Source organism: Phodopus roborovskii, unplaced genomic scaffold (assembly GCF_943737965.1).
Source record: "Phodopus roborovskii unplaced genomic scaffold, PHOROB, whole genome shotgun sequence".
NCBI classification, from domain to species: Eukaryota; Metazoa; Chordata; class Mammalia; order Rodentia; family Cricetidae; genus Phodopus; species Phodopus roborovskii.
In genome coordinates this window covers 1,751,652-1,775,061 of record NW_026126689.1, presented here as the reverse complement: position 1 = coordinate 1,775,061, position 23,410 = coordinate 1,751,652, and the positions used below count along the sequence as shown (strand labels likewise).

Genomic DNA, 23,410 nt, shown 5'->3' with positions numbered 1-23,410 from the left:
ATTCTGTGGGTTTCCCCAGCCTGGTATTGACCCCTATGCTCATCACACCTCCCTCTTTGCAACTGGATTCCAGGAGTTTGGTTAGTGTTTAGCTGTGGGTGTCTGCTTCTGTTTCCATCATTTACTAGATGAAGGCTCTAGGATGGCATTTAAGGTAGTCGCCAATCTCATTATTGTGGAAGGGCATTTAAGGTAGCCTCTCCACTATTTCTGAGATTGTTAGTTGGGTCCATCCTTGTAGATCACTGGGCATTTCCCTAGAACCAGAAATATATACCTGAACCAATAGAAATAAGCATATTTCCCCATTATAGATGTAAGGAGAAATATGCTGATTTCTATTGGCTCAAGTACATATTTTAAGAATAGAAACATGGTGTCCTAAGGGAACTAACCCCTTTCCTTTGTTTAAGGCAGGCAAGACGGTGGCCTGAAGTGGGTAAGCATCCTAGATTGCCAACAGGTGGCTAAGGCCATTTTTATAAGAAAGAATTATGAGCATAGTGCTTATAAGTAAGGGTGTCAAGGTGACAAGTGAATTTTAGAAGAAGGATGTGTATATTGCCCAAACCAATAGGAGTCCTCCAATTGGTAAGCTACTCCCTATGCTCAGCTGTCCCAAAACTATAGCCACTAATCAATATGGGAACACGGTGACAATGCTTTCCTTAAGATGGTGTCCTTCTGTATCAGTAGGCTTACTAGTGTCCTTCTGCATAGCTTCTGCTCCCAGATCCATTCAAGATATCCAGATCTGGCAGGATTACTCTGTATTCTTAAGTTTTATCACTAAATTATTACCTTAAACACTTGACATCAAGAGAAAAAAATATGAAATACTTGAAATGTTTTTGTGAGTTCCTGCCTTGTGTTTGGCTTCCATTGCATCATAATTCATTTTCCTCCCAACCTTAGTAATTTTCTAAAGTTGCTTCTTTCTTTGCCTGCTTACTGATAACCCATATTTCCTTTAGTAAGAATTTAGCAAGAATTCTCTGCTCAAACTCACTGTTTGCCATTTCAGAGTAGAACCTTTGAAGCAGAAAATTCGAAAGGACTGATTTTTTTAAATGCAGAATTTCAGGCTATTTGAGATTCCTTTTATGGTAGCTATGCTTCATCATTATCGTGTCCTTCAGACTATACCTTACTGGTGCCTTCTCTGAACCCAGCTGAGTGGTAGCAGGAGGGTGGTTCAAGCCAACCATGGATGGAACATGGTATTAGTAAATTGCACAGATCCTGTGCAGTTCAGTTCACTGATTTCTGTGGTTATTATGTAATGTATCATCTAACTTTTGAAACAAAGTGCAGTCTGTGACAACTATAGAATAATCCCAAAGGCAGAACTCTTGTGATGAGTATAGGGAATAATTTACACACACTGGTGTTGCATCGAAATGCTTGCCTTTTGCCCAGCAATCATACCCACCAATTAAGAACCGTACAATGAATAACAATTTTTTAAGTCAATGAGTGAATGAAATACACATCACTGCAGCAAAAAAAAATGCCTCCCTGAGAAATTATTGCTAGAACTTAAATATAATTTAAAACTTAAGTAGTTTTAATGATTTTGCATAATTGAACTATGATTTTACCTTTTTTTTCAATATCCTTTTCACTTATTTCATTTCTGATGAAAAGAAACAGTCTCACCAATACACAAATTATCTTGTTATTATATTAATGTAATTTTGATTTGATTTTTCAGAAAATATGGGTATTATAGAAATGTATATCTACTAATGGTATTATCCTCAAGAAAAAAAAATAAGCATGTCTAGATATTATAAAAAGTGATAGATGCCAGCTTATTTTCTTCCAAGCTGTATAAATTGTGTTTAATTTTTTACCCTTGTATTCTGCTTTGTAGTTGAGAGGAGCCAACTAATTCTCATTGTAAACTTTAATTTATGCTTTCTCATTTCCCCCCACATACTGAGGATTGAACTTATGGTGCATGTGAGGCAAGTGATCAACCACTGATCTGTGTCTCCAGACTTTCATTTTCTTTTTAAACTTTATTCTCAAATTAGCATTTTTCCATCACTGGGAATTTTTCAAAAGTAAGAATATAATGCGTGAAATATTTCCATCACTAAGAATTGTTTAAGGTCACAGAATTTGGAAACATATTAATCAGGTGACGATTTGTATTTGGCTGGGATCTGTGATTTTAACTTGCAAATAATATTGCTAATTTTCTCTCACAGGGACACATTTATGGTGCTGAGGTTTCAATGCCTTATTTTTTCTTGAGATTTAAAACAAAATTTTTGGAGGGGGTATGCATACTATTTTCATGCCTGCAGAGACTACAGTGGGACATGGGTCACCTTGAAATGGAGTTACAGGCAATTGTGAGCCACCCAATGTGTGTTCTAGGAATGGAAATCAGAATGTCATGAAAACCCGACTATGTATATGTGTCCCATAGAGCCTTTTTCTAAAATAAGTGAAACTCATTTGAATTATGAACACACACAGCTATATATACACACACACAATTATATGTGTATATGTCTATTGTCCATCAGATCAGCTGAACTAATACTATTTTTCCTGGGTTGATTTCTTTGTTTTGTTTTTGTTGTTGTTGTTGTTTCAGAATCAGAATCTTTTTATGGTAGCTATGCTTCATCATTATCGTGTCCTTCAGACTATACCTTACTGGTGCCTTCTCTGAACCCAGCTGAGTGGTAGCAGGAGGGTGGTTCAAGCCAGCCATGGATGGAACATGGTATTAGTAAATTGCACAGATCCTTATCACACCATGATTTTCTGGGTCAGTATAATGCACTTTTGCTTTGGAGGATTTTTCCATAACTTTCAATTAAACATTGTGCACACAGCACAGCTTTACATAGGGTATACTTAATATCCATAGACATATAATCACATTCTCAGAATTCGCTATAATAACTGAAGAAATTTGCAACACATGTCCTTTAATAATTGGTCTGATATCCTGGAGTTTATCAAAGTTGATGCTTTAATTGAAGAAATATAACAGGATGAACATTTTTCGGTGAACGATTTTTTTTAAAGGAAATGTCCATTTTCCTATTTTTGTAACATACCTGAATATTTGCCACTGAGTATATGTGTTAGTGACTGAGGACCTCTGTGACTTGGTGTGCATCAATGCTGCTAGCTTTGAAAGCCTAAGGGCTGTGATCATTCCATCGTTATACATAAATCACAAAATAGTCCGTTACCTAAGTCAGTGTCTTCTCATAAATTATCAGTCATGATACTGTTCTTTGTAATTTCATTGTAAGTTCAAAACTGAAAAGAATTCTGTTTTTTTTTTTTTTGTTGTTGTTTTTTTTTTTTTTTTTTTTTTTTTTTTTTTTTGGTGTTGTTGTTTTTTCTGGCCCATCAACGTTTAGGAGATAGTATGTAATGGGATTGCTTCATACCGAATTAGCAAAGAAATTTATTTAAGTGCTTTTTGACATTGAAAGTACTGAAAAATGTATTTTACAGATATACCAAATATGGGCTTAGATCTTTATTTTATGCCAGTAGATAGCGTTAGACATATTTCACTTTTGTTCAATTACCAAATTACTTCTGAAATGAGAAACTAAGTAAAAGACCTGCCAGCTTCTATTATGTAGGAACATTTACTCACCGTAACCCAATTTTAGCCTTGGCCTCCATGGGTAATGTTCCTGATGGTCTGGCCTGTAACTCCCACTCTGCCAGGAAAATAGAATTCTCACATTCTCACTTTACCCAATATTTTACGTATGATTGGTTCACAATTAATATTTCCTGAATTTATTAATAAACACATTGAATATTAATTATTTTATATATCATTTATATATCATTTGCTTGTTTAAGTATTCATTTATCCTATATAAGGATGATTTGTTAAATTGTAAGTTTGTATTTACATGTAGTTTCTTATTCCTGACAATTGATTTTATGACCTGGGTCACTGTCATGACCAATTGACTTACAGATTATAAAAAAGAATGAGTAAAAATGGCGTCATTATTATTATCATTTAAAACTCCCTAAAGAATAAGTAGTTAGGACAGTCAGCATGTAAAACCTGATAGAAGCATTCTACAGATGCTTTTGTGGTTATGAACAGGGACCAAAAGAGTTCTGATGATGATTCTGTGAAGTATGCTGAGTAAGAAAAACAAGCAAGACCTTCAACTTGACCAGGCTTTGGGGTAGCAGGACACATTCCATCTTTGTTTATCATTATGGTTTATTTATCTATATCCAGTTTCTACAAAGCAGACTACCAACTCACAGAGACCAGGAAGAGCAAGGCATGTTTGCAAGGACATGAGGAGCTCATGTTGAATGGTACTAAATAATCCATTAGTTTGCAAAAGCCACAGCTTAAAGAAATGTACTAATCTAAGTGCATGGTGTTTTCAGGAAAAAAAAAAAAGAGTCTTAATTTCAACCTCTAGGAAACAGCCAAGAGAAAGATTAGCAGCGTATATTGTTCTCGGAGACTCTAGAACTTACATAACAAACACCTTGAGAAGAGGTGTCTCATGCCTGGTGCTAGAGACTCTAGTATTCTAGGCCGAACCACCATCAACCCAGATGGCATAACTTCATTTACGTTGTCTTTATTTCTCTACACACACACTGACCTGTATAATATGCAATTTTAGGTAACTATAAAGCAATGATTTTTGAATGCCTTTTTCTTTTTTTGTTTATTTGTTATTTATGTCCTGAATGCAATTTCCCCTGCCTTCTCTCCTCCCAGTCCCTCCCCATCTACCTCCCTTCTTCCTCCCCACCTGCCCCCACTCCATCTCAGTTTATATGCAGAAAAGGGCAGGCCTCCCATGAATATGGAAAAAAGCATGACATATTAACTTGTAGTAAGATTAAGCATCTTACCTTGTATTAAAGCTGGGCAGAGCAACTCAGTATGAGGAATGGGGAACCAAAAGACAATAAAAGAGTCAGACATCTCCTGTACCCACTGTTAGGAGTCATATAAGAAGAACAAGCTACATAGCTAGGTCAGTCCCATCCAAGCTCTGTGAGCTCCTGAGATCCAGGTTAGTTGATTCTGTGACTTTTCTTGTGATGTCCTTGACCGTGCTGGCTCTTACAAGCCTTCTTCCCTCTCTTCATCAAGAGTCCTCCTATGTGTTTGACTGTGGGTCTCTGCATCTGCTTCCAGCAGTTGCTGAGGGAAGCCTCTCTGATGACTACTGGGCTAGGCACCAGTCTATGAGTACAGTTGAATATGACTAAGCATCATTACACTGACATTTTTTCCTCCATTCATGTTTGGTTCTATCCTAGGTTTATGGACCAAGCAGCCTCTGGGTCCTGGCTCTTCAGGCAGTGTCAGTCTCATACTCATGGAATGGGTCCTCAGGCTGGACCAGTCATTGGTTGGCCACTCCCACAATCTTTGTGCAACACTTACAGCAACACACATCATAGGCAGGAATGTCTATAGGTTAGAGGTTACGGGATTATATGGCTAGGTTGGTGTCTCAATTCAATCCCTCCACTGAAAGTCTTCTCTGGTCACAGGAGATGACAAGTTCAGGCTATGTATCTGCTATTGTCTTATCTTGGGTCATCCTTGTAGATTCCTGGGAGTTTCCCTTGCTTGGGGTTTCCATGTGACCTCAAAATGATGCCCCTTTTCAATCATATCTTTCAGTACTCTGTCCCTGTCCACAACAACCCAAATACTCATGATCCCATCCCTATCTGAGTCCAATCCACCCACAAGATCTCTTCTATTCCCCCTTCCTAAGAAGATTCTTACATCTCCCCTTGGGCCCTACTTGTTTCTTAGCCTCTCTGGGTCTATGGATTGTAGCATGGTTAATCCTTACTTTACAGCTAATATGCTCTTATAAGTAGGTACATCTCATGTTTATCTTTCTGGCAAACTATACCATGATGCTGAAAAAATATGGCTAAAAATAGACCTAAACATTGACAAAAATGATCAATAAGCTAACATGAAAGAAGGAAGTCTCAGAGGGCTCATCCCATGGACAAAGAACTACAGGCACCTAAAAGGACTAAACAGGTTATATTTATATAGTTATGCCTTTAGATAAATATATGTAACAATGACATATTTTAAAAGAGGTAATGAATTTGAGACTGAGTAAAAAAGATTATATGGGAAGAGTTTGATGGGGAGTCAGCCCCTAAGAACACAATTTCTGACTGCTAAATAAGCATTTCCAGTTTTCAAGAGACATTCTAACAAAACATGACATGAAACTTCCTTTCAGTTGCCAAACTGGTTACTCAAAGGCTACTTTTCTTTCTGTTTTTCTTGGAGTCTGTGCCATGTGTCTTCGTCTTGCAGTGTTTTCATTCTGAGAAACTTACAATTTTACTATGTTTCTGTTTTTTAAAACTAGTGGACAATGCTCTCGGAGTGGATAGTCCTGTTCTGAATTGTAATGTTACCTCAGCATCTGCTGTAAGGGGTACTGTCCCACCTCCAGAGTAGACAAGCTAGTTTGTGTAGAAAGCATGTGCCTAAGCAAAAATGAATGAGGCATATTTTGTAGGTTTTGTCCAGCCGGTTTTTGGCACATTTATATTTAAATGAGCAATTGTCTTTTATTTGGTGTTTCCTTTTTTTCTCTCAACATTTTGCTTTGAGTCCCTAGGGAGCTTTATTGAATTTACTGTTGAGATAATATAAGGCATATTTTACTACCCTGATCTGCCTTTTCTAGAGAGTGGAAGCTACGCCATATACTGCAGTTTTCCAGGCTTGGAGAGGACCAGTGATGGCATGAAACTCTTCCTTTTAAATTTTCATAAGGTTCTGTACACCTATGAGATCACATAGAAGTCACACTAAGATGATTAAAAGTTCTGCTATCAAAAAGAAGCTGCAAAGAGTAAATCCTGCACAGCAGAGGGGAATAAAGTTTGGAAAAAGGTCCAAAGCAGGCCAGAATGCCAGAAGTATCACTATTTTGCCCTTCCAATCTGTAACATTGTCTTAGTCCTTAATATTAAGTACTAGGCATTTTTTTGCTACTATAGCAAGTACTGCCTTTTAGGTAAGTCAGCCTTCATACAGCACCTGAAGTTTCAAGCCTCTACCCATCTAAAAGTTATCACCAATGGCTAGAGAGATACTTCATCATTTCAAGGCATGGCATGATTTGTTTTGCTTTCTATTTCAGAACTTTCTGTACATTATTGCTCTATATATTTGTTCATCTGCCACTATGAGCTGACAGGTAACACCCTATGTTTCATGCACTCCTACATATCCAACATGTAGGAGGGTGTTGTGGATTCCTATACACTTAAGTACTGAAATGAGAGTTTGCATGTAGATACTATTTCATCCGAGCCTTGAAAAAAAAACATATGAAAGAAATTTTTTGGGGGTGTTATGAGACAAGTTTTCTCTGTATTGCTTTAGAGCCTGTCCTGGAACTCGCTCTGTAGACCAGGCTTGCCTTGAACTCACAGAGATTCACCTGCCTTCGGCTCCCAAGTGCGGGGATTAAAGGCATATACCACCAAAACCTGGACATATGAGAGAACTTAAAAGCAAACTACTAGCACATTTTTATGAGTCAATAAATCTTGAGATTTCTGCCTAAGATTTTAACTGAAAAAAGAAAATCAGATGTAAACATTTGAAATAAGGTCATCTGATATCCAAATCACTCACCGCTTTTCTGTTCTGCACATGCATGCCTGCATGGCTTTCTGTCCACTGTCAGAGCTTTGCTTTGGAAGTATCATGATCATATCAGGGTGGGCTGTAGAAAATAACTGAAAGTTTTCTTTTTCATAAAAGCACACCTCTTCACGTTATTCCCAACTAGGTTTTCATTCAGAATATCTGTATGGTTCTGTGTGCTCTAGTCTAAATAATTCATAAAGTGAAATATAATATTTTAACTGTTCATAAATAGTGTTATCTTCTCTCAAGTCCATAGCCTTTCTTACCTTTCCTTGAACTTCTAGAGAAAGCCAGAGTTCTTCAGTCTCTGCACTTTCATTGATAAGAAGTAGACAAAAAAAAAAAACATAATTGTGCTTAAGATATTACATCTGTGGGAACAGCAAAAATAAGAACAAAACAATCAGGCCAGCATTCTGTCTTAGAAAAAAAAAAAAAAGGGACTTCAGAAAACTACCGATGTTCACCAGTGTGCTAGCTACCGAAGAAGCAATATCCTTGAAGTCACTAAGTCTTAATATTCAAAACACACATAGTGGAAAAGCAGTAAGTCAGTTCAAAGTGAAAGGAAGTTAACAAGAAGAAAATTACTCAAGCATAAACAAGAAGGCATCCAAGGCCTCCTACACACACTGCAACTTGGTTCTATGCCTAGTATGAGATGGGAAGAACTTGGCATTGGTAAGAGCAACTCATGACTGTGTCATTACCGTTAATCATAGAGTTTGTTCCCCACACTTCTATATACCAAATGTTAAGTAGAGATTCATTTGATCATCCTTGAATCTTACCACATGTATGGTAAGCAAATATGTAAATTCGAGTATATTCAACTTTATGTAAGGGATGATATAATCACCTATTCATTCCTTCTTTTATATACTATGTGTGCATGTGCAGTTCTTTCCTGATGTAGATCTATATGAAGATGGATGGATTTTCAATCATGTATGTGGGGGTGGGGTTAAACGCACAAGTAAAGGTTCTCACAGAGGTCAGTAAAGGCTGTTGGGTTCTCCGGAGCTGAAGTGGCAGAAATTGTGTGTGCCCTAGTATTGGTGCTAGGAAGCAATCTTTGTTTCTTCTGGGAAAGCAGTATGTGCTCTTATGGACTGTGCCATCTATTAAGTAGTTTAAGACTTATCCAATGCTGGAAAATGACTTTCTTTTCTTTGTGGTGGAGTGGATTGAATCCTGGTCCATGTGCATATCTATCTTAGTGCTGTACCACTACGATTTAGCCCAGCCCTGGAAAATAGCTTTCTATGGAAAAGATCAGAGACACACAAATTACCTTCAATTTCCAATTAGAACTTTTTAAAATTTTTCCACAGTTTATAAAATATAGCCTCAAGCTAAATTTTTTTTTTTAATTTTGAACCATAAGAGATGTTTGTTTGCAAGGCAACATCAAGGTGTCAGACATGAAAAAGGGAGAAGCTGGCAGCTACCAACTGTCCCGCCTTTCTCTAGAGGCAGATTTCGTCTTCTTTGATGTTGATTGTACAGAGGTAACCAGAAGTGAGAGCTGATTGCTGGAAATGTACACATGATACAGTTTCAACAAAAACACTGCCATGCCTACAATATTGAACAGTAAATTCTATTTCTCTCGAGGGCTCTGCAGATAATCTTTGGGCATCTAATTACTTAGCATTCTTTCTTTCTTAACATTGAAAGTAGATGTTTATTGCAATGTGTTCCAATTATGGTTTCCCCTCCCCCAATTTCTCTCAGTTCCTCCCCCTCCCGCTCCAACACACACACAAATCCACATTCTTCCTAACTCTCTCCTCAGGATACAAACAGGCATTTTAAAATAATATTAATAAAATAAATTTAGGTAAAATAAAAGTGAACAAGCCATAATAGGACAAGAGAAACAAGCAGAAGAAAAAGAGCCAAATAAAAAGTTCAAGAAGCGTATAGATGCAAAGACACTTGGTACTATTATTCCTACTCCATAGGGATGAAGGCTCTAGGTAGGCACCAATTGGACTTCTCTGTGTTCCCTGTGTAGGTGTTATCACCAGTAATATAGACTTATAACCAGTAGCCAAATAGCCAAATAGCCTTGACAACAGCCTAAGTGGCTTGGCAGTTCCCATAGGGCTTCCCATAGGGATCAGATGCAAGTCATTCCCAGAACTGGAGGCTGTATTTGGTGATGAGGGATGTCTAGTTGGGGCTCTTAATCCATACATTTGAATACACATATGACTGTATGTATTAGGAAGTTTCTATTGCCTCAAGTGAGCTTTAGTTTTAGTTTTCCCTCCCTCACCCTTCGGTTTCCTCCCTCTCCCATTTGATCCTCCTGTTTCAGTCTCTACCATCAACCCATCCATGACTATCTATTCTATTTCTCCTCCATACGGCGATCAAACAAATCGATGAGTGTCTTCCTTGCTCCAAGTCCTTGACAGAATGAACTGTCTGTCATTGGTTTTATTGACATTGGCCATTTTGACTTGCGTACAATGGAGTCTCAAAGTAGTTTTGATTTGCATTTCCCTGATGACTGAAAATGTTGAAGATCTCTTTATATACTACTTCTCGGCTACTTGAATTTGCTCTTTTGAAAAATTCTCTGTTTACATCTATAACCTGCATTTTAATTGGTTTATTTGCTTTCCTGATGTTCATGTTTTTTGAATTTATATGTATTAGCCTCTAATAGATACATAGTTAAAAAAAATATTTTCCCCACCTTTGGACTGCTGCTTTATCCAAATGAAGCTTTTCAGTTTCATGAGGTTTTGTTTAGTAACTGTTGTCCTTAGTCCCTTTGCTAATGGTGTTCTATTCAGAAAGCCATTTCCTTTGCCAACAAGGTCAAGGCTACCTCCAACTTTCTCTTCTGTCAAACTCATGTTGAAGTTTTTGATCTATTTGGATTTAAGTTTGTTCAGAGTAGTAAGTGTGGATATATTTGGATTTTTCTATATGCATCTGTCGAGCATATCCAACACAATTTATTGAAGATGCCATCATTTGTCTAGTGTTTATTTATGGCTTCTTTATTTAAAAAATAAAACAAATATCCATGTGATATAGATGAATTTGATAACAGTGATAATTATTTTTTTGCTTTTATGCAAATTCCATGCTTTTTTATTACCATATTCTTATAGTATAATTTGAGGTCATTATTATTCAGGCCATTTTAGCTAAGCTAGACTTTTGTGTATGTGAGTGTGTGTGTGTGTGTGTGTGTGTGTGTATACGAGTTTCCATATGAATTTGAAAATTGTCCTTTGAAGTTCTATGAATAATTTTGTTGCAAGTTTGATGCTTTGGGTAGAATGGCCATTTTTACTATTTTAATCTTTCTGATCCACGAGAATAAGAGATATTTTCAACTCATATTTTCTTTAATTTCTGTCTTCAATGCCATATACTTTTTAAATGCATACACTTTTTATTAATATTATTATTATTTTTACTTTATTGGTTAGAGTTATCCTCAAAATAGTTTTTCGAGGCTATTGCGAATGGTATCATTTTCTTAATTTATTTCTCCATTTGTCATTTGTTTATAAGAAGGCTACTGATTTGTATGCATTAATTTTGTATCTTGCTAATTTGTGGAAAGTTTTTATAGGCTCTGGGAGTTACTCGGTGGAACTTTTATGATCGTTTTTGCATAAAATCATTAACTGCAAATAAGAAAGATACTTTGAGTTTTCTTCCTATTTGTATCCTTGTTGCTTAGATAAGACAAAGTATTATATTGCATTGGTATAGGGAGATTAGACAATCCTGCCTTGTTCCTGACTTTAGTGGAAATACTTTGAATTTCTATCCATTCATGTTGATGTTGGCTCTTATTATTCTTAGCCCTTGGGTAATGAGACTTTGGAGGACAGAAACAGACAAGGCCCCCCAAGCTCCCTGTGTCTCTCACAGTTCTGGGTCAGAAGGTTCAGAGCAGAGAATGTATGCCACCAGGGATAAAACAGAAAGCAATCTGCTTTGTTGTGGTGTCACAGTAAAGTATTGTGAACTCTAAAGAATTTTTTTTTATCTGTTGAGATGACTGAAATTTGGAAAAAGTCAGTTCTTCTTAGTAGTTTGTCCATAGAATGGCAAGGATTCACTAAGGATCCATCCATTCCTGGTGTCCCTTTAACAGCCCCAAATTTCCTCATCAGTTTCTGGATTATAAACAGTTTAAATTCATATATATATATATATATATATATATATATATATATATATATATATATTTTTCAGAGACTAAAATATAAAATGCTGTGATTTTATTTCAGTGTTTTGCATTGATTTAGAGTTAGGATTATTGTTCCTTCACACATGGGGATGTCTTGAAGGCTTAGCTGGAATAGAAAATACACAGTTAGATAGATTCCTTCATCTGCTCCTTGTTGGAATCTGGGCGGTATCATGTGTGACCAGAGGAATCACAGAAGGCAGGTATGTGAAAAGGGGAACTGTGGTGTTGGATGAATGTAGAGCTACTCAGTGCTGGATGGAATCATGTACCTAATCAAGTCAGGTACCTCAATGAGATAGATAGTCCCATCAAAACCGGTTTTGTAACTCTGAGTTATTCCGGCTGTAGAGACATAAGCAATCTTAGTTTCTCTTTATTACTAGGAAATCTTGCATCTAAAAAGAAGAACAAAATATAGTTTTAAGGGAAAGGCCTAAAAATCTGACTTTTTTCATTTTTATTTATTCATTTTCTTATTTTGAATTTTTTTCATTTTAAGTAAAACAATTTCAAGAAAACAAGGCGCAAGGCTGAACTATCACTTTTAGCTGTGTCTTATCAAATAAGCCATCTAAAAACAAACTGTTTAGGACCAATTCCACTAGTGTAAATAGAGACAAAGATATGTACATCCATTCTTCCAGTGGTGGCATCTTAAATGCATCTAATGTACAAAAATAATTACCAGGATCTGAAGTAGCCTGACAGACAAGGCTATGCATTGAATTAAGACTTTAATTATTGCTCGGTTTAGATGACTAAGGAGCCCAGACATTCTACAGTCAGGCATTGGGCTCATATCTCCCAGCACTGCAGGTTTGTCTATGTGTGGGAATTAAGCAGCTGAAAAGTTAACAAAATAGGTGTGTACAAATACTTGGAAAGGATCATAACTACAAGGATTATTATTTGTGTGAAGAACATCTGTCTCTGTCTCCAATGTGAACAAGTTTCCAATAGCTTCTGAGCTTTAACCAGGAGAGGTCAGATAGTGTACTCAGGCTTATTTGGAGAGATCAGTAACTTTCAATCTACTGCATATTATACAATAAAGCATGAAAGATTTAACATTTGTAACTTTTAAAAGAAATTAAATAGATTTTATTCACCATGTTTATCAAAAGATTATAATTTTTATATAAACAATGTGAGAAGGATAGAGATCATATTTTGCATTTTCATGTTATATTGTTAGAGTCTGTGATATATTTTATACCTACAGCATAACTAACTCACTTGAGATGCTGAGTGCCCATCAGAAATGTATATTTATATTGCTGCTTCATAATATTTATGGCTACAAACTAGAGTCACGTAGTTAAAGTATTCTCAGTTGTTTACTATGTGCTCCAGTAACTAAATTGACTACTGGTTATTTAAATATTATTAAAATGGCATTTAAATTGATGACTCTCAAACATGTAATCCTCAGTCACGTCTCTAAAACTCAATATCCGTATGTATTGTTTAGCCTGTTTAAAGGTGAATGGTGTTTTTTGAAGGATGATTTCAATTGCATGACCACATGTAATGTCTTTGATCTTTGGGGATAAGAGTCAGAATTCAGTGATAGCAGTTGGGACATCTCAGAAGTGTAATAATTAGAAGACTCAGGTTGAAGATAACTTCTGGACATCATGTGCTGAGGTAGCTTCCTTTTTAATCAGAAAAAAAACAATAATGTTAGGAGCAGGAATGATGTAGCTTTGTTAATTATCATTGGTAATTTTCAGAAATGTTTTAAGTTTGGGTGTCTTTAGTAGTAGCTCTGGTCTCAGTGGAAGCTGCAGAGATAGGAACTCGGACCAAGGGTTTGATTTTAACTATAGTTAAAGGATGCTTGCTTTGGGGTTCCTGAGAAGACAGTATGTCAGTCACAACTCTAGAGAGTTGTTGTTGAAGATGAGATTTATTTACTATTAAAGATGGTCTCTATTTTCCTCTCCTTTTCAGTACCCATTATAACTGTCAATGTTTCTTGAGATGTTTACTAAAGTACGATCAGCCAAATTCTACTAGTGGACCCTAATGAAGGCCATAGCTGATCCTCCTTTTGAAAGAGAGGGACTAATAGCCTTGTATTGATCAACTCAGGTCAAATCCCTGTCAGCGGAAACAGATTGACTTATAGTGCTAAAAAGAACTGTATTCTTTAGTTGAAAACTTGAATAAGTGCCATGAAACCACAGGCTTATTATACTGGAAGTATAGGCCTGTATTAACTATATGGTGAAATCTAAACCCTACAGCAACAGCAGTAGAGAAATAGTATTGTATTCACATTTCTCAACATTATATGCAAGCCTCTGTTAAGTAAGCACCACCATGAAAAAGTTTGTGCAACTCATTACTTATGCATAATTCCTATTAAGTTTAGAAGGATGGATGATTAGAAGGTATCGGCAGAATGGTATATTTTATCAATTATCCATTTGCACTGAAATATATCACGTTAAAGTATTAAAACTATTCTAGACATTTCCACACTCAGAGACAGAACATGCCTGTTTCAAGCATTTAATATTACGTGCTTTTCTTACTGTACTGTTATTCCTTATTTCTTACTGTATTATTTATTCCTGTGTCAGCTCTGCTCTAAGTTCTAGCTTCGTGATATCTATACCACAAACCAATAGTTCAGTCAGAGAACACGGAAGCATACCCACCACACTTCAAGAACTCTGGCTGAATATTTTTAAAATGAAAATGCTAATTGCTGTCCTAACATGAATATGTAGAAATAAACATTTGCCTTCATATCAGAGCATCAGTGGAAAAAAAACCCATACATCCTATCATCAATAGGACTTCACTTCATGTACCTTACTGGGGAATTGGGATGTAAGTAGTGAATATTGGGACGAAACTGCGATCAACTATGCTGATTCTATGTTGAACAGACCAGTTCTGCATGCTGAGGTTTGACTTCTACCACTGTAGAAGTATCATGACATCCCTCCTACAGGGACCTTACCTAGTGTTTCCCTCAGTGTGTTCTTTACCTGCAAATCATCATTGAAAATATAAAACGTTGAAAATGCAAGGGATATTTGTGGAGAGATAAAGACTTACATGGGGATTGGTGTGCTCCTCGGAGAAAGGGGCAAGGAAATGGGGAGTGTGACCGAACAAAGTCGTGAGCACCTCCAGGCAGGTTTCATCAAATGTAGCTTTGGCCCACAACCCACAGGGAAGTGCTGGGGTCAAGTCCTGTCTTAGGCTCTTTTGAAACCTGTTCAGAGCAACAGTGCTTATATATTCTCACATTCTTCCAACGTGGCTTCATTTTCTCAATCACCTCACTATCCCAGTGCAGCAAGGTAGGTAGGTATGCTATCGCACATGTTCATGAATGTTGAAGTAAACAAATTTCACGGAGTTTGGAGCTAGATCATTCAATAGTAACCTGTTTAGTACACATCGGTGAGGAGGTCAGCTGAGATGCTCAGCACCCATGTGAAAGTTAGTTCTTTGAATGTGTTCTGTAGTGGTTAAGAGCAGTAACTATCTGGTCACATAAACACGAACCTTTTCCTGGTCCTAACTCAATGTGAAAGTTTTGAAAATTAAGTTTATGAATTTCGTTTCCTCAGTGGTTAAATGGAGATGATTTTGATGAGACCAGTATCAGAGAAATTCCCAGGTTTGGATAAATTGACGGGTATATGCTCTTTGACAAGGTTTGGAAATATCACAAATGATAAAGCAGAGTGACTATGAGACTTAAGAAAAAGAATGCTATATTAATGAAATAACACTGAATTTCAACATGTAATATCACAGTATATTTAGGAAAAGGAACAGATTCTAATCCCGAGTGTTAGGGGAATTTGTATGATATCACCAACATGGGTTATTCTTTTTAATGTGTGTGTTTTTCTCATTTTTTAGGCAAATTCACTTTGGATTGTAAACAACATTTATAAACAATAGCAGCTACACTAGTTGTTCCAACACATGGATTCATTTATATAAGGGAGTTAGGCAGCTGCACAGACTTCTTAGACACTATAGTTAGGTGTAAGATGTTATCAGCATACCACACCCACCTCTCCCAGAGATGTCCCCAGTGGAACATCTATTCAGATAGCAGCTAACTTTGTCAGTGTATGCCAGTACATTGCCAGCCAAAAGAGTGCAGCTGAATCCCATACAACCCATGCCAGAAAATTAATTCTAAATGTCTTCCTCTTAACCTTTTTTCGCACCAAAGTTCTGAGTTCATGTGCCACAGAGAATTTTGTCTCTACTGTATCTCTCTACTTTAGCTAGCTGCAAGGGAAGGTGAGAAAATAAATTTCTAGTGTACCCTAAATATGTTTAATTATTAGAAGTTGCCACATAGCTTCTGTGATGTTCCCAGACCACAATAGAGACAATATAATGATTCATGAGCGTATATAACAGAAAGCTCTCATGAGCGTATATAACAGAAAGAAACAATTAGTTGATGTTATCAGTTGTTGGATTCAAGAAGTGCCCCCCTATGAAGAGAAGTTTTCTAGTACATAGCAGCTATTTTATGATTAACTAGAAGATATAGACAACAAGGAACTCTGGCCTAACTTTTACAGGCAAGTAAGCATGGGGTCAAGAACAAAGATAATATTATTCCTTATTCAACATATGGAACATTAATAAATTAATGGGGAAATGCATATATAGAATCTCCTTCTGGGTAGCAAGGGAAAGCTTAGTGAGCAAATGTTGGCTGAGGACCCTTCACACCGATGATGAAAATATTAAATTAAAGAATAAATGCATTTTTGAAATGTCAAATTTCCATAGATGTCAAAGGATTGAATAAGAAATAAAAGATATTAAGTTTTCAGGGGAAACATGTATGATAATATTCAGGAAATAACCAGGGAAAGATGGGCAAGGGTATTTAATAGGAAGTTTGCTAAAGTGCAGAGTGAGGTGTAATAGTGATAAAGACTATAATAAATTCAGGTATCATTTTGATGTTGTTTACCCAAACTATAGGTGAGCATGATGAGTGATTAGAATAAGATGTTAGGGAAACTCTATTTCCAGCATTGGTGTAGATTGAAGATGATGTAGTAGGCATTAGAAAAGAGTTTCACCATTGTATTTACCTAATCAGAAGGCTCCTACTTTACTTGTCCATAGGAAAGTAAACAGGGTGCAAAGTGCAATGTGCACAGAATGACCCCATGCTTTGTGGCTACAAGGTACATGTAGACTGGAAAGTGGAGGCACACCCCAGTCATGACCTCAAGAGGACAATGCTGGCATTCACATCCATAGAAAAGTGACAAGAAGCAAGTTTGGCTGGAGAGATAATTAGTTTAGATAAAATATGGTAGACTTAATGTATTATGTTACTTTTCTGGGCTCCACAACACATTATCACAAACTAAGTAGCTTAAACAAAACTTGTTTATCACTGTTCTGGTGATCATCCTGATCCTTGATAGGTCAGTCCTTGGCTTTTTGCTGCAGTATGAGAGAAGGAGGCTTCCTTATATCAGCTCTTCCCAATGAATTGCTACTCTCTGAATCTTGCTTCCATTTGTCACCTTCTTGATTAGTTTAGGCCCTCGAGAATATTCTCTCTGTCATAAGTTCAACCAAACAATGACTTTCAAAAATCATTCATGTTTAGATGTGCCTACTGGACAATGGTTAAGGGGATTGAAATTACAGATGTACACATAGAAGTTGAATGTCTAGATGTGATGTGGTATGAAGAGTTGTATATATTCAAGGAAGATTATATTGAGGAAAGGCAAACATCAGAGACCCCGCAAAGATAAAGTCTTAATTAAAATACCTATATTTCATTCAAAGAAGTTCACATAAAGGTTGAAGGGGGATATAAATAGAGAATATGATGATTGTGGAGGTTATGAACTCAAAGAGGATGTAAAAGTTGAAAATAATTAACAGTAAAGGAAAGAAAAGAGGAATGGATAAACTTATAAAGCTTAGACTAGCCTTTCCTCTACACACTTAATTGAAAGTATTAACTGTGATTTTCTGAATTTGAGGCAAAAGGAACATTCCCTCTGCTGAGAAGAATACTGGCTTGCCAAATATCCAATGCTATTTACCACAAAAGGAAACAGGATAATGATACTCTGTAATCCAATTGGAGACTTGGTATTATGATAATACACACACACACACACACACACACACACACACACACACACACAATACAAGACTTTTTTTGCACTCTAGAAAAGTGTATTAGAAACCTTCTTTAGAGAGTTGACTGTAATATAAAAATGCCCATTGTATGAGTAGGCTGGAGAGGCATGGACAAGAAGCAGTATTGAACATGTGTCTTCTCTGATTTGCACCTGCCAATCTTGAATCTTGGTCCCATAAAACACAGCCATGTTGCCTTGCATCTTTGACTCCATGATACGTCATCAACTTTCAATTAATTAGAACGTCAGCAAATGAAGAGCAGATAACAGGGGTTAGTTTGTACCCACAGGAAGAGTTGCTAGTAGCTAGCATTGGTCTAGGAGGAACATGGTAAATTACACTTCCTGGGGGGTATGATTTTAAAGATATAATCATGAAATATTAAATGAATTGTAAAAGTGGCAGTGAGTTATACTTAGACACAGTGTCGCTGTGTGTATGATACAATATTCAGAAAGGTGTTAAAATATGTGCTTCAGCCTTGCTGAAGTTGTATGTGAGCTGCATATTTTCAAATGCTTCTAGGATACAATTGAACATCTTTAGGTTCTTCCATCCTATTTTTCTGCCTATTCTTAGAGCCCCCTTTGATTTCACAAATACTTCATTTCCAGAATGAGAACTGGGTGGCAAGGAAAGTTTCATTCTCCAAAGCTGGGGTTAGAAACAGAGGTTTTAATTTGCAAATTTAAATTCTACCTATGGACTTCAGCATTGTTCATTTCTACCTGGGATAAATATGTAGAAGCAGACCCTACTTTGTAACCGCTACCACTGAGTATATATTCTTGGAGCATGGTATTAGAAATGGTATGAAACAGGAGGAGGCAAGAAGTGACAGATGGCAACTACAATGGCTTCCTCCTATGTAGAAGAGAAATGTATTGACGATCGTGTGCGCTTTTAGTCACAAAAAGCAAACTTTGGGACAGTAACAATGCCTTTACCAATGCAATAGTAGTTTTGCTTCAGGTTTATTCATCCTGCTTACATATAAGAAATATTTTCTCTGTCTTTGGGAGCTTAAAATGATCGAAGGTTTCCCTGCAGTATGGTGGTGAGTTTGGGCACTTTCCTCTCACTTTCTTATTGTATATATACTGATTCAAAACCCCAGAGCTCATGGGTTAGATCTTAATTGTATAGCCCAAACTATTTAATGAGGTAGAATACATATTTATGATGTGGTTGCTAGAGTTGAGAAATATTTCACTAATGGATTTTCTATAAAATATAATTCCATGACACTCACATTGGCTGTAGACAAGGGTAGCAGAAAAATTTGGTGACTACCAACCCAGCTCTATGATCAGAACCTCACCTGGGTCCTTGACAAGAAAAGGTATCTTAACTGGAGTAATAACACAAACAAATATAAAGTCAAAACGTTTAGAAATATTCAAATAATTTGAAGATAGAATTAATTATTGATAATATTTTAGTGTTTTTTTCCTGTTCCCTATGCAAAATTAGATTAAAACCTCCCCATATAAGTATGTGTGTATATATATATATATATATGTATATGTATGTATGTACATACATATATATACTCATCTTTAATCATCTCCTTACTTGTATTTTAAAAACATTTCCCATTGTTATACATACTTTAATAATATATTTTACACTGATTTCTTATTATATATTTTGACCTATGATTATGTATTTAGATAAATTCCATCTTTCATAGTTAGTTTTTGTCATACTTGGGAAAAATGAATCTCAGTTGGGGAATTAACTATCAGATAAGTTGATAAGTTGGTGAGCATGTCCATTCCATGGGAGCTTTTTTTTTTTTTTTTTTTTTTTTTTTTTGATTGTCCACTGACATGAGAGGGCCCAGCTTAGTGTATTAGTGTGACATGTATGCTGAGTCTAAATAAGAAAGGTAACCAAGCAATAAGCAAGTCATAAGAACCATCTAGTAAGCTGCTGCAATCCTCTGTAGTTTCTGTTTTCCATTCCTGCTTCTAGATTTCTGCCTTGGTTACCCTTCGTAATGGACTGCGCCTGTAAGCCAAATAAACCATTTCCTCTTCCCTTCGTTTTTTTTAATTATTATTATTATTATTTTTATTTTACATATCAATCCTTAACCTAGAGGCAGGAGGGCGGGCCTAGTCCCTACTCCAAATGACTCGATTTTGTTGATCTCTCCTCTCCCCTTCTTTAAGTTGCTTTTGTTCATTTTGTTCATGATGTTTATCACAGCTATGGGAAGAATGCTAGAACAATTTTAATAGCATGGTAATATTTTACAGTGATTCCCTGTTATTAGTTATGATCTGCCGTTAGATATTTAGGTGAGTTCCTTGTTTGTCATTTTTATGTTGCTATAATAAACATTCTTTATGAAAGTCTTAGCCCACTTGGGAAGATGAGAGTACTTGGAAATGAAATTACTGAGACAAAGAGGAACACATAAAGTATTTGATGAATATTGAATGCCAAAAAGTTCATAAATGAGATGACGATTTACATTTGTGATACCTTGCTATTTTTCACTATAATGTACTAGCCAAATTATAACAATATGAGTTACCTCATTCAATCCAAAGCTTGGGCACCAACAGATCTTTCCTTTATTTTATTTTTTTCTTAGTTCTGTCTTTCCTTTTCCTCTTTCTCCACATTAGTGTCTGTCTCCGTCTTCTTTATGGCCTTTTGAGTGGAATCTAGTTGCTGCTAAAAGCTGTTCTTCATTACACGCACCCTTCCCAAAATCAGTAATAGTGTCTTAACTTCATAGTAATGACTCTCTTCCTGTTTTAAACTTAAACATCTTTCAGGCATCAAGGTCTACACTCTTCCATCTTATTTGTTATGTATTGTGATGGTCCTTGGGGTATCAGGTCACTAGAACCCCAAGGTTTATATTTTCATGGTCTTTTAAAGCAGAATAGCAATAATGTATCTAAAAAGTGAAAAATTATTTATATGATACTGTTATTGCAACCATCAGAGTTCACTAGCTTCCATCAGAGACCCTGTTTATTACTGAAGCAGCCTTCCTGAGTCTCCTCCAGTCTCTCAAGCACATTCTCTAACGTAATTTATTCATTGCTCTGATACAGTTGTTTTTCTTGCCTCAGGGCTTTATTTTCATCTCCTTACAATATACAAAATTAAACCCCAAAGACAACAGTATTGTATATGTTTCAAATAATTTTCAATGGATATTTATAATTTCTATTTCATGCACTCTAACAGGATCCTGTGCATTGATTGAGGGCATTGCAGAGAATACAAACCAATTGTAAATGTGGGTGGAATGCATATCTACTGAGATGGTTTTATCAATCTAAGTTGAAATATGCTTCAAAAAGCCTGGAAGAGAGCAGAGTTCTGCTTCTGTTGAGCTCTGTTTTACTGTGCGTGTGTGTGTGTGTGTGTGTGTGTACATGTTTGTGTTTTGTTTTGGTTGTTGTTACTGACTGTAGTTTTTCTAAAGAAAATAATGTGTGTGTTAAAATGTTTAATTAACAAAGATAGTTTGTATTCAGGCTGTGCCATGTGAATGATGGGTGCATATATTAGTGGTGTAATAATTATCTCAATTAAACTAGCATGCATATCAGCCTCAAGATCAAGACTGAAGCTATAGTCCTTGACCATTGTAAAACTGAACTCTCTGTTTACCCACTCTCCAACTTCCAGTTTTCTACTATTCTACTATCTAATTCTATAGGTTTGTTTTGGAGGTGTTCCACACATAAGTATGCTAATGCAATGTTTATCTTTTTGTCTCTTACCTAGCATGTTTTTGAATTGTCCCCATTGTAAGTGCATGACACCTGCAACCAAAGCACTTGAAATGCTCTAAAAGTTGAATTTATGTGTACAACTGTTTGTCTTGATGAATGACAGGATTCCTTTCCCTTTTATGATTGACATTGCTGGTGCTTGTGTGTGCACATACGTGAAGACACGCATGTACATAGATACATATGGTTTTCTTTACCCATTCATCTGTTTGGGACTTCGGTTTCCTCTCAGGTCATTGCTATTGTGAACTATACTAATGATCATGATGATGTAGGTCTAGTTGAGGAGACAATCTTGTTTAACATGTTAATCTCCCTCCCCTCCTCCCCTGTCCCGGCCCAACACCCATCCCATCCCCTTTCTGCTCCCCAGGGAGGGTGAGGCCTTCCATGGAGGAAACTCCAAAGTCTATCATATTATATGGAGCAGGATCTAGGCCCTCCCCCATGTGTCTAGGCTAAGGGAGTATCCCTCTATGTAGGATGAACTCCCAAAGTTCATTTTCTGGTATCTTCTTTAATTGATTTCTTTAAAGATTCAAAGTTCTTATTATACAGGTCTTTTATTTGTTTGGTTAGCATTACCCCAAGATATTTTATGGTGTTTGTGGCTATTTTAAAGGGTGATGTTTCTCTGATATCTTTCTCATCCCCTTTATTATCTTTATAGTAATGCTACTGAATTTTTGGAATTAAACTTGTATCCTGTCATTGTCATAGGGTAGTTCTCTTCTGCTTCATCTGTGTTGGGATGTTTAGGTCTTACTGGCATGGAGACCCTAGACACTGGTGGCGTCATATTGATCTTTCTGTTGTTGACTGTATTCTTATACTGTCGTCTACCCATCCCTTTTTCCAGTGTGTACCGTGGGGCTCTCTCTCTTTTAGTGGGTATGGGACCAAGGTTATCCTCTGGTAGGTCAAGCATGTCCAGTACTCTGATGGCTCTCCTCTTCCAGTAGGCAGAGGCGAGAGTACGATGTTGGCATACTCCGGATAAGCTGGTGTGCTGGGATGGGTTATCATCCCATGTGTATCCCCCAGGCCTCAGGAGTCTCTGAGCAGACCCCTGGAAGGTGGGCCAGAAAGAGACCTACGTTTTTGTTTTTGTTTGGGGGGTTTTTGCATTATTTTCTTTTCAATTTTTATTTTCTTGTTTTAAAATGTGTTTGCGTATGCACTGATTTTAGTGTTCCAACTTAGAAAATATTAACTGTGTATTTATTATAAATGACCTTTGCTGAGACATGAATATTCAATATCTAATTCATGTAGAATTTTATGGAAAAGTGTAGTGAATTTTAGCCAAAAGTATTTTCTACAGTAATTGACAAGATCCTATAACCTTTATTTTTCACCATGTGATATATTTATTTATGTGGATTAACCCATCTTTGTATACTAAGTGTAAATCCAACTTGATCATGGTATACATGCTCTATTAATGTGCTGTTCTATTTAATTTTTTAGAATTTTACTGATAAATTTCATTTAAAAGACCATGCAATCATCTTTTCTTATAGCATCATCATCATG

General features: G+C 36.4%; 1 protein-coding gene across 1 annotated transcript in view; it reads left to right on the top strand.

The window, feature by feature from the left end:
• Positions 1–23,410, top strand: part of Cntnap2 (contactin associated protein 2) — a 1,802,334-nt gene that overhangs the window by 508,502 nt on the left and 1,270,422 nt on the right.